The sequence below is a fragment of the Apium graveolens genome, chromosome 1 (assembly GCF_009905375.1).
Source record: "Apium graveolens cultivar Ventura chromosome 1, ASM990537v1, whole genome shotgun sequence".
In the NCBI taxonomy this organism is placed as follows: Eukaryota; Viridiplantae; Streptophyta; class Magnoliopsida; order Apiales; family Apiaceae; genus Apium; species Apium graveolens.
Genome location: NC_133647.1, coordinates 12,385,375 through 12,395,566, shown reverse-complemented (window position 1 = coordinate 12,395,566; position 10,192 = coordinate 12,385,375). Strand labels below are relative to the sequence as shown.

Below are 10,192 nucleotides of genomic sequence, written 5' to 3'. Positions count from 1 at the left end.
ATTATCTTTGTAGTGATAATAATCAACTATAAAAGATAATTAAAATAATTATCAAAACTCACTTGATCTTATTCAAAATCAACTGTGTTGTGCTATTTCAGTTATTGAATATTAAGAAGTTAGCTTCTACTTGAGAAAATACAAAGAATTCTATATTGTTTTGTTACTGCTAGACAAAGGATTTGTGTTATACTTTATAGAATAACATGTACAGTTTACAGAAATAGCACTAAAATAGACTAACACAATTTTTAAAGATCTTTTTCTAAGCGCTACAAATCTGGCAGGCAATCAAAATAATTATCAAAACTCACTTGATCTTATTTAAAATCAACTGGGTTGTGCTATTTAAGTTCTTGAATGTTAAGAACTTAGCTTCTACTTGAGAAAATACAAAAAGTTCTATATTGTTTTGTTAGTGCTAGACAAAGGATCTGTGTTATACTTTATAGAATAACATGTACAATTTACAGGAATAACACTAAAATAGACTAACACAATTTTTAAAGTTCTTTTTCTAAGCGCTACAAATCTGGCATACAATCTTCCAGAGCTGTTGCACTCATTTGTCCAGTTCATCTTGACCCTTAATCTTTGCACTCTTCAAGATGTATTTGTAGACATTCCATTTTAATGATAAAATGGTTTGTTGGATAGTAATTTGGAATCTTCATGATAGATGCATTCTGTAAATAAAACTATTATCAAGATCTTCTATGTACAAAGGCCTTGTCGATATCTGCACACCGTTGTATAAAAAGACTTGTCGATATCTTCACCTTACGATATAACAAGACTTGTCGATATTTCCACATCGCGATATAAAAAGACTTATCGATATATCTACATCGCGGTATGAGTTCACGATAGAGATCTCTGTAGCTTGTAGAGACTTCTCTGTAGCTTACATCTCGATATGATTTCCTTATAGGCGTGAACAGTTCTCGACATGACTTCTCTACAGGCTTGAACAGTTCTCGATATTTCTTGATTTATGACTTCTCGACATCTGACTTAGAAATTTTTTCAATTCATAACAATATTCTTCTTCAAGCTATGTATCTTCATTCTGAGGCATGATAAGGCTTGTTCTTCTTCCAACACTTTATTCCTTAGCTTGATGGTTGTTTATAGAAAAATATTTCAGTCTAGTCTTCTAATCATTTTTACAGACTCAAAGAATACATTTATTGATTACACAACCTATTACAAGTCAACTGGTTCTTAGGATTGACAATTTAACTATATCTTGTTATATTATGGCATGTCTTGCACAATATTTTGTTAAATAAAATATATGATATCTGATAAATTTTTCTTTTTCTGAATTTTGGCATTCAATAAAATATTCATATTAAAATGTAAGTATAATGAAATACAGAGTTTTTCAATTTAAAAACAATCTTTTACAAGGATAAAATTTGACTTAGATTCAATATCATTTGGAAGGGGTGCTTTTTAAGGGGTGGGTAGGGGATTTTTATTTTTCATTTTCTTATGAAGTCTAACGAGGATTATTTATCACATATTCTTTTGTCAAAAACCCTAAACTTGGGACGACGGACATGTCAGTGGCCTCTTCCAACTTGAGGTTGTAGTAAACATCAGGCATTTTGCCAACTCTTTGTGCAATCTCAATTATTTTTGGAGGTAAACATAGTTGTGGGAAAGAATACATGGGTTGTATGACAATTTCCATCATAAAAATTATACACCTTTACGATAAAAATAATCAAGTTAGATTAAAATATAAAATAGTGCACATCTTTAGTGAAATTGCAAACTATATTTTTGTAGCTTTTAAATCAGTAAGAGTATCGTAAACGCATGAACACGCATACAAAGGTAAAAAGTTGACAGACACAATGTAATGCCCCCGAATCCGAGGTTATGAATCTGAGTCGTCACGCAATCATCCAAAAATCTGAAACCTGTATTACTTTAATATTCAACAATTCACGTTACAGATCCCCAATATCTCACACACACAAGTTATAGTCTTAGAAACGATGTTCAAAATATAACTTCTTTTATTACAACTCAAAGATACTTTACAAGATCTCAAACTATTATTCGTAACTTCTACATGAAGTTACGATAATCCTACAATTATCTGAAACCTATCTCAATGCTCTAGCCTTCCTGAGGAAAAGCTGTAAGGGCTCTTCCCCATGGTCGCAGATGACTAAGTCCTTCACCGGCATACTAGTTATCTGTTGTGTTGTGACATATAAAAGAAAGTAAGAGTGAGCAATAATACTCAGCCATAATACATAAAACAGTTTGAAGAATGACTGTTAAATATAATTGTATTTTCTCGTATAATATTATATACTTAGGAGAATAACTTTCTTGGTGTTTTACACCTTCTCATTTTAATTCACCTTGGAATTTATTTACGTCAATATATATTGCTAATACTAACTGTAACTAAGCGCCTTGGCTTTCGTTACAGTATTGCATAATAATTTCCAAAATGGAAGAATAAGACATTCACCGGAGCCCCTACTATACGATGATCAGTCGTATAGCCGAATGTTATCATTATTCTTCTCTACTAGTAGAAAAATGATTCCCTTTATTATCGTTTATCACCTTGCCCGCATTCGGGCCTTTTTATTTATTCGTCCCCCTCAGGTACACATTATGCGTCCATCCCCCCTCAGGAACGCATGCTTCACATGTCTATCGGTATTTATGGTACATTCTTATGCGGTAATAATTAGTAGTCTCCCCCAGTACACGAAGTACTCGAGTCTACCCCTCATTTTCCTTAAAGAATCCTATCATATATCTGGAACTTATTTTGTTCCCCAAGCATAATGCTTATTGGTAGGTACATACCGATATATATACATACTTCCGGAAATTTTTGGAGGAAGTATTATGATAATGTGAGTTAGCCGTTGTCAACAAATAAATAATTAAGGGGGAGTTTCTTTTGAATTTATCGTCAAAATAATTAAAACAAGTTGAAATAATACTTTTAGAATATTTGAAAGTACTTAAATAATTTTTTGAAAGTCAGAAATATTTTAAAATAGAGTTTATTATTTTTGAACAATACAAAACCCTCAATGAATATTTAGAAATTAAATAATATTTAATAAATAATCCTTGGAATAATTTCTATTTTTAAATGAATATTTGAGGTTATATATTTATTGATTAAATAATATTCAAATCAAGTAAATAAAGTTTTTGGAAACCGTTTGATAAAAATTTGGGTATTTGATAAATCATAGAGGGACATCGAGTCCTTTAGAATATCCACTTTTTTCACTAAAATAGGTAAATAATAATTCCCAAACGTCTCACGAATACTTTCGAGTTTTTAATAAATTATACTAACCGAATCTCAGTCTAAAATATAATATCACGCTACTTACTACCATTAACATTCTTAAATATAATCACCCTTGGAATACTTCCGGGTTTTAATCAACTTATCTCGGCCGACTATCGATCTAAATATACATAACCCGCTACTTACTAGCGTTATCATTTAATATCGGTATAATACTTATACCAAAATTTATCCATAATTGAATAAAACAATCTATCTCGTCATGTACAAATATTAAAACAAATCTCATGCATATATGACAGTTATTTGAAATAATTACAACACAAAAGTTCTTAGAAAAATAGGGTTTGTAAACTTGCCCGGAGTCCAAGATACGTTCTCCGACTTTCACTCGTTTTGGATTTTCTAATCAACAACTATAATAATCTTAATCAGTATTCTTAATCTCATCAATAATTATTTTACTAATAACTATAATAATTTATAATTTTCGTTATTCGGCCGACTCAAAATAATTATCAACCCTTGGTCGTAATGGACGGTCAAAGTGGTCTCGTGGAGTTGACTTTCTCAAATGTTACTATTACGCAGCTCATACTCTAACATTTTTAATAAATTAAAAAAATTATATTTTAATACGACACCACCTCAAGGATCTTTATGAGTGCAATTAGTATTTATCATAAACATTTCAGCTTCAAAACACGAATCGAAATAGGTGAAAAGTATTTTAAAAGTCCGGTCAACTACAGAGTTTTACTATTTGCACCTTATTCACTAAAATGATGATATCTCGCAAACCATTAACTCAATTGACATAAATTCTTTGTGTGAACAATATATAGAACATTTATAACAAATAATTTAAAAATAGTTTCTGGGTAGAAGGGTGAAATCCCGAAGTAACAAATTTTATGCAATAAGCAGTTTCTGTATTTTCACTTTGCGCGACTTCAGCTTCAATATTTTTATAAAATTGAAATATTCATAACTTAAGCTCAAATTTTAAATAGGGTTTCCTCACTTCAAAATTCAGCTACGGACTAAGTTTCATAATTTTAAAGAATGTTTAAGGGTCTTGTTTATACCATCAAAGTCGATTATACGTAGTGGTTTGGATTTCTCGACTACGTTCACTAAAATGGAGTTTTCTCCTAAATCGTAAATATCCTCGACATGATCTTTATATGGTTAAAAACTAAAAAATAATATCTTTACATTCATGACAAGTGGTGTTCAAAAATATCGATTTTACAGTTCAGGGATAGGCTTTAAAACAGTCCTAAATGTAAACAAATATTATGGCGGCTATAACCGTCACGATTCTCAAATTTAACTACGTTAAATCCATTAAAAACTCCTCAAACACCAATTCCATCATATTTATTACAAGATAAGTTTCTAAACTGTATGAAATCATCACAAACATCAATCCATTACAATCAACCATTAAAAATTAAGTGTTTTATACAATCCAAACTCCATAAATCAACATATACTTAAACATAACTCAAACTCAATCTTATAAATAAAGTAAATCAAAGAGTGGATGATGTTTATACCTTTATTGAAGATTTTTAATACTTAATGAAGTCATAAGATCTTTGAGGAGAGCTTGTTCTAGCTTTAGGAGCCTTAAACTTCCATGAAGGATCAAGAAAATAAGTTAGTTATTTTCGGAGTTACTATTCACCCTCAACTTCAAATATTTTTTATAAATTGAAAATTCAATGTATGACCTTAAAATTTGGTATGTATCTTATATGTTATATATAGGATCTATGGTTAGAATTTAGTGATTTTTGAAGCTCTAGAACTTGAATTTTTAATTTTCCTTTCTTCCTTGTTCTTGAATATCCGAATTGAAGCTTGGAAGAGAGGGATAGATTTGGCTTGGTTGCTTCTTGGAGTTGGATATTTATGGAGTTTATTGATATGTATATAGCTTTTATAAATCAACTTGTAATAATTTTCCACACCTAGAGCTAGGTTAGTACAAGTTTCATCATCGTCATGTACTTGGAGTTTTAACTTAAGGAACTATGTCCCTAACAATGTTCCAATTGATCAACTTACTTGGTTCTTGGTTGTACTTTCTTGGTTTTCATGGAAGTTTCAAGGGTTTCATTAGGTTATTCTTTACTTACGTAAATATTTAATCATTCCCCCGTAATCTTGATCAATCTCTGTAAGTGATTTGCGGTGTAAATCATTTTATCAAAAATCCTTACCGTTTCTAGTACTCGTATTTGGTTATAATTTATGGAACTACAAATTCTCACGATTCTCTTGGCCGTAGTGTAATTCTTATTTTCCTCGATGGCTTGCAAAATATGGTCATTTAAAATATCAGTTTTCTTCGAGAACTAACAACTTTTAAATACACTCATTTGTTACGTACAATCATAATATCAACTCGGAAATTTAAATTAAATACTCATATATAGTGTGTCCATAATTTTTTTTAATAAATCAACAAATTACTATTCATAAAATTATTTTATCACTGTCAAAAATATGGGGTTTTACACACAACCAATGATATTATAAATAAACCTCAGTGGTTATGTACTCTGCACCATGTAACAATGCACATTTCACACTAAAACCACTATGCATGGATGAAATTATGTTAGGTGAAAAAAGTTTGCTTTTTAGAATTGGGTACATAAGGAATTTATTTGCATATAGTTAACTTATTTATGTTAAGTAAATGACGATTTGTATGCATTGAACAAAAATACAAAGAAGTCAATTTACACATTTTATGAAAATTGTACGTAATTTTGTACACGAACGCCCAACAAAAACAAAGTTAAATATTAAAATTTAATAAATCTTACACACACCAAATATTCAGTATCAAGGTTACTCATTTCGTAACTGAAAAATACTTTAATTATGGATGATAACAAGATAAAAAGGTTGCAAATATCAAATTGAGTTTCATCGGTAACAAGGTAACTACATAGTTAAAGTACAACACTACATAACAAATAATGAACATTACACCCACTGCTACATCTCAGAACTTTAGAAGTTATACCGAAACATGACCCGTGCCTCACACGGGTTTTCATACAAGTTTTATTACGTTCGGAGTTAAAATTTGGTGCTAGTGATTTGTTACACATTAGTTGTTGACTTATATTTACTAGATTTTTACTCGTGCTACGTGACAAACCACCAACACATACTTAATGGTAATTTTTACAGTACAATAATAACAAAGTATAAATACAAAATAACTCATTTATCCTTGCTATAAATTGCATGGATTACTATTGTTAAAGGGAAAATTTCGTTTAACAGTATTTTGGAGGTTAGTGGTCGAAATAAAGATCAAGGGTGGTGTTTTTAGGGCAAAGGAAGGTTGTGTATAGTGGTGGCTGATCTTGTATGATGACTCCTCAAGAAAGAATAGGGTTTTCTTTATTCTTTATCAAGTGTCAACTCATGTCTCATACAAGTGCCTACGTACCCTATTTATAAGGATCAAGCCTCACGTAATTCTTGGGGAACAAGTTACCTAGGTCAGTGTTAAGGTTTTTTAACTCATGCAGCCCAAGTGTGACGCCCTCAATCTCGGGGTTAGGAAATGAGGACTCACACACCTCTAATCTAGTAATTAAATAAGAATAAACCCCGATTAACTACTAACAGGATCAACATAATAAAGTATGAGACAAGATTACAACTACCAATCATAAAATATAACTTACAAACCCAAAATATTATTAAATAAACAATATCGATTCCGGCTGGGAACCGACAGATAACCCATTGTATCTTTAAATATTTCCTTCTAGGCGCGAGCTCACTCACAAATATCACTACCTCCTCTGGCAACCGGAAGCTGATAAGTGGCATTTTATACCACTTAGAGCGTCTTAAAATGGCTTAAATTGGTGTCTTTAAATCAAGTATTTTGTGTATTTGATGCGTTTTTCTAGTGTTTATGCATTTCAGGGTTTTAGTTGCATTTCGGGGGAGGAATCATCAAGAATAAGCCTTGGCATGTGTTCACGATTGCGAGAGGAAAGAAACGGGCAGATTATGGCGAAGAAACGGAGCAAAATCAGAATTTTTCCAGTAGAGGTCTGACCGCCCGCGCAGCAAGCTGAGCGCCCGCTCAGCTAGGCTGAGCGGCCGCGCAGGGTCGGGAAAAAAGACAAATTATTTTAGGACTTCTACTTCTGTTTGGTTTCCACTTCTATGTAATCTGAGTTTTATGGGACTATTATATAAGTAGATTTGAGACGTTTTCACAAGTGTGGATTGAAGAAGATTGTGTTTTTACGCAAGGAGCGAAGGAGATAAGGAAGAAGACCGATTTAGCACACAGCAACGAAGAGGAAGCATATCTTCTTGTGATTCTTGTTTCGTTGTAACGTTGGATGCTAGTTTTCTTGCTTTGAACTTATTTACTCTTGTGACGTACTCTGTTTTAATATAATTAGTTTAGTTATTATTTTCTTGTGTTTGTTTATCATGATTTCATATGAACCCATGATGACGATAAGTGCTATTGTGGGCTAATCGTGATCATGGGGTTGCAACGGATTTATTATGGAATTCTTTAGTTAATTGTTTAATACTTTAGTGTGTGATGATTGCATGATATCTAGTATTGGTTGTGCGTATTCGTCTTATGTGCGTCGCGAACATATAAGATAGGGTGTTAATCTCTTGTGAAGCGACGGTGGATCTTGAGATTTAGAACTTGCCATGCTAGCATAGGTTCATGTACGTTGTGCATGATTAGTGGGTAACTCTAACAGTTTTATTTTCCCTATGTAATCAAAAGGAATAACTTGTGCTTAAATCGTTGTGTTGTCAATTTCTGTAGACATATGGGAACTCAACATAATTGATGACTATTCAACTTCTATCTTAATTGTGGATGCTTGGTAGAATGGTATTAGTACAATGAAAGTTGGCTTTTATCAGTTTCGTGTTATTCGATTAATATCATCACTGTCACATGCTAAAGGTAATAACAATGGCTATAAAAGGAAGTAATAATGAAGTTGTGATCTCATGAGTGTTTTATTATTGATAAATTGAAGTGTTAGTTAAGTGATTAATTAAGTAGTTAATTATGGTTAATATTTAATCAACAATTTTAAGTGTTAGTATCTTAACATTGAGAAGTAATCATACATTGGTGAGTGAGTTTAATTAGACAATAATTTAGTCTGAGTCTCTGAGGGAACGAACTATAAAGTATTCTATATTACTTGCGAACGCGTATACTTGCGTAAATATTAGCGCGTATTTTCGCCCTAACAAGTTTTTGGCGCCGCTGCCGAAGACTCGGCGTATTTGTTTAGTTTATGTACTTACCATCATTGGTCATTAGGACTCAGTGATTAGGACGTAGTAGTTACTTATTTTTTCCGGTTGTGTTTCAGGTACTTTAGCAAGCGTTTATGCAAACTCGTTCTCGTGCTCGCAAGAGGACTTTAGATACAGCTGAGGAGACAGACGAAGTTCTTGATATTCCGGAGAAGTTAGATTTTGAGGATTCGGATTCAGGAACTGAGCAGAAAGAACCAGTAAACATGGGAGATCGTATTGTTCAAGCTGATCCAGCTCTTATGGATTTTTCTCGGCCTAAAATTGATGACATTCAGTCAAGCATCCTTCATCCGGCTATTCAAGCTAACACCTTTGAAATCAAGCCGGGCACTATTCAGATGGTGCAGAATTCTGTTTCTTTTGGAGGAGCGGCAACTGAAGACCCCAACATGCACATAAGGAATTTTGTCGAGATCTGCAGCACTTTTAAGTATAATGGTGTGACTGACGAGGCTATCAAGTTGAGGCTTTTCCCATTCTCACTGAGGGACAAGGCTAAAGACTGGTTACATTCTGAACCAGCTGGATCCATCACTACGTGGCAAGATCTTGCGCAAAAGTTTCTGGTGAAGTTTTATCCGATGGCAAAGACTGCTGCTATGAGGAGTGCTCTTACTCAGTTTGCGCAGCAACCTACAGAATCTATGTGCGAGGCTTGGGAACGCTACAAGGAAATGTTGAGAAAATGTCCACATCATGGAATGCCGGATTGGATGGTGATCACTGGTTTCTATAATGGTTTGGGGGCCCAATCTCGGCCCATGCTCGATGCAGCAGCTGGAGGCGCCTTATGGGCTAAAAGCTATACTGAGGCGTATAATCTTATAGAGACGATGGCTGCAAATGAGCATCAAAACCCAACTCAGAGGATGACGTCAGGCAAGGTAGCAGGTATTCTGGAAGTTGATGCAGCCACCGCTATTGCAGCCCAGCTCCAAGCGCTATCAATGAAGGTTGATTCTCTGGCTACGTATGGAGTTAATCAAATAGCTATGGTTTGTGAGCTTTGTGCAGGTTCTCATGCTACGGATCAGTATTCTCTTGTCAACGAATCTGTTCAGTATGTGAATAATTATCAGCGACAACAGCAGCCTGTGCCAGCGACCTATCATCCTAACAACAGAAATCATCCAAATTTCAGCTGGGGGAATAATCAGAATGCTATTCAGCCACCATATCAGCAAGGAGTGAGTAAACAGTTTAACCCACCTGGATTCCAGCAACCACAGCAGTATGCTACAAGGCAATCATATCCTCAACAGGGAAGTGCAGCTGCACCTACTAGTGCTGATTTTGAGGAACTTAAGCTGTTGTGCAAGAGTCAGGCGGTTTCTATCAAGACCTTGGAAAATCAAATTGGTCAATTAGCCAATGCAGTGCTCAATCGTCAACCTGACACTCTTCCCAGTGACACGGAAGTACCAGGCAGGAAGGAAGCTAAAGAGCAAGTCAAGGCTATTACCTTAAGGTCTGGAAAAGTAGCTGATGCTGAAAAGGCAAAAGAAGTAGACGCTGAAATTAGAG

General features: G+C 33.8%; 1 non-coding gene across 1 annotated transcript; it reads right to left on the bottom strand.

The window, feature by feature from the left end:
• Positions 1-9,264: 9,264 nt before the first annotated feature.
• On the bottom strand, positions 9,265-9,371 carry LOC141679467 (small nucleolar RNA R71). Its single transcript, XR_012558108.1, has one exon. It is a non-coding gene; the product is annotated as a small nucleolar RNA R71 (small nucleolar RNA).
• Positions 9,372-10,192: the final 821 nt, after the last annotated feature.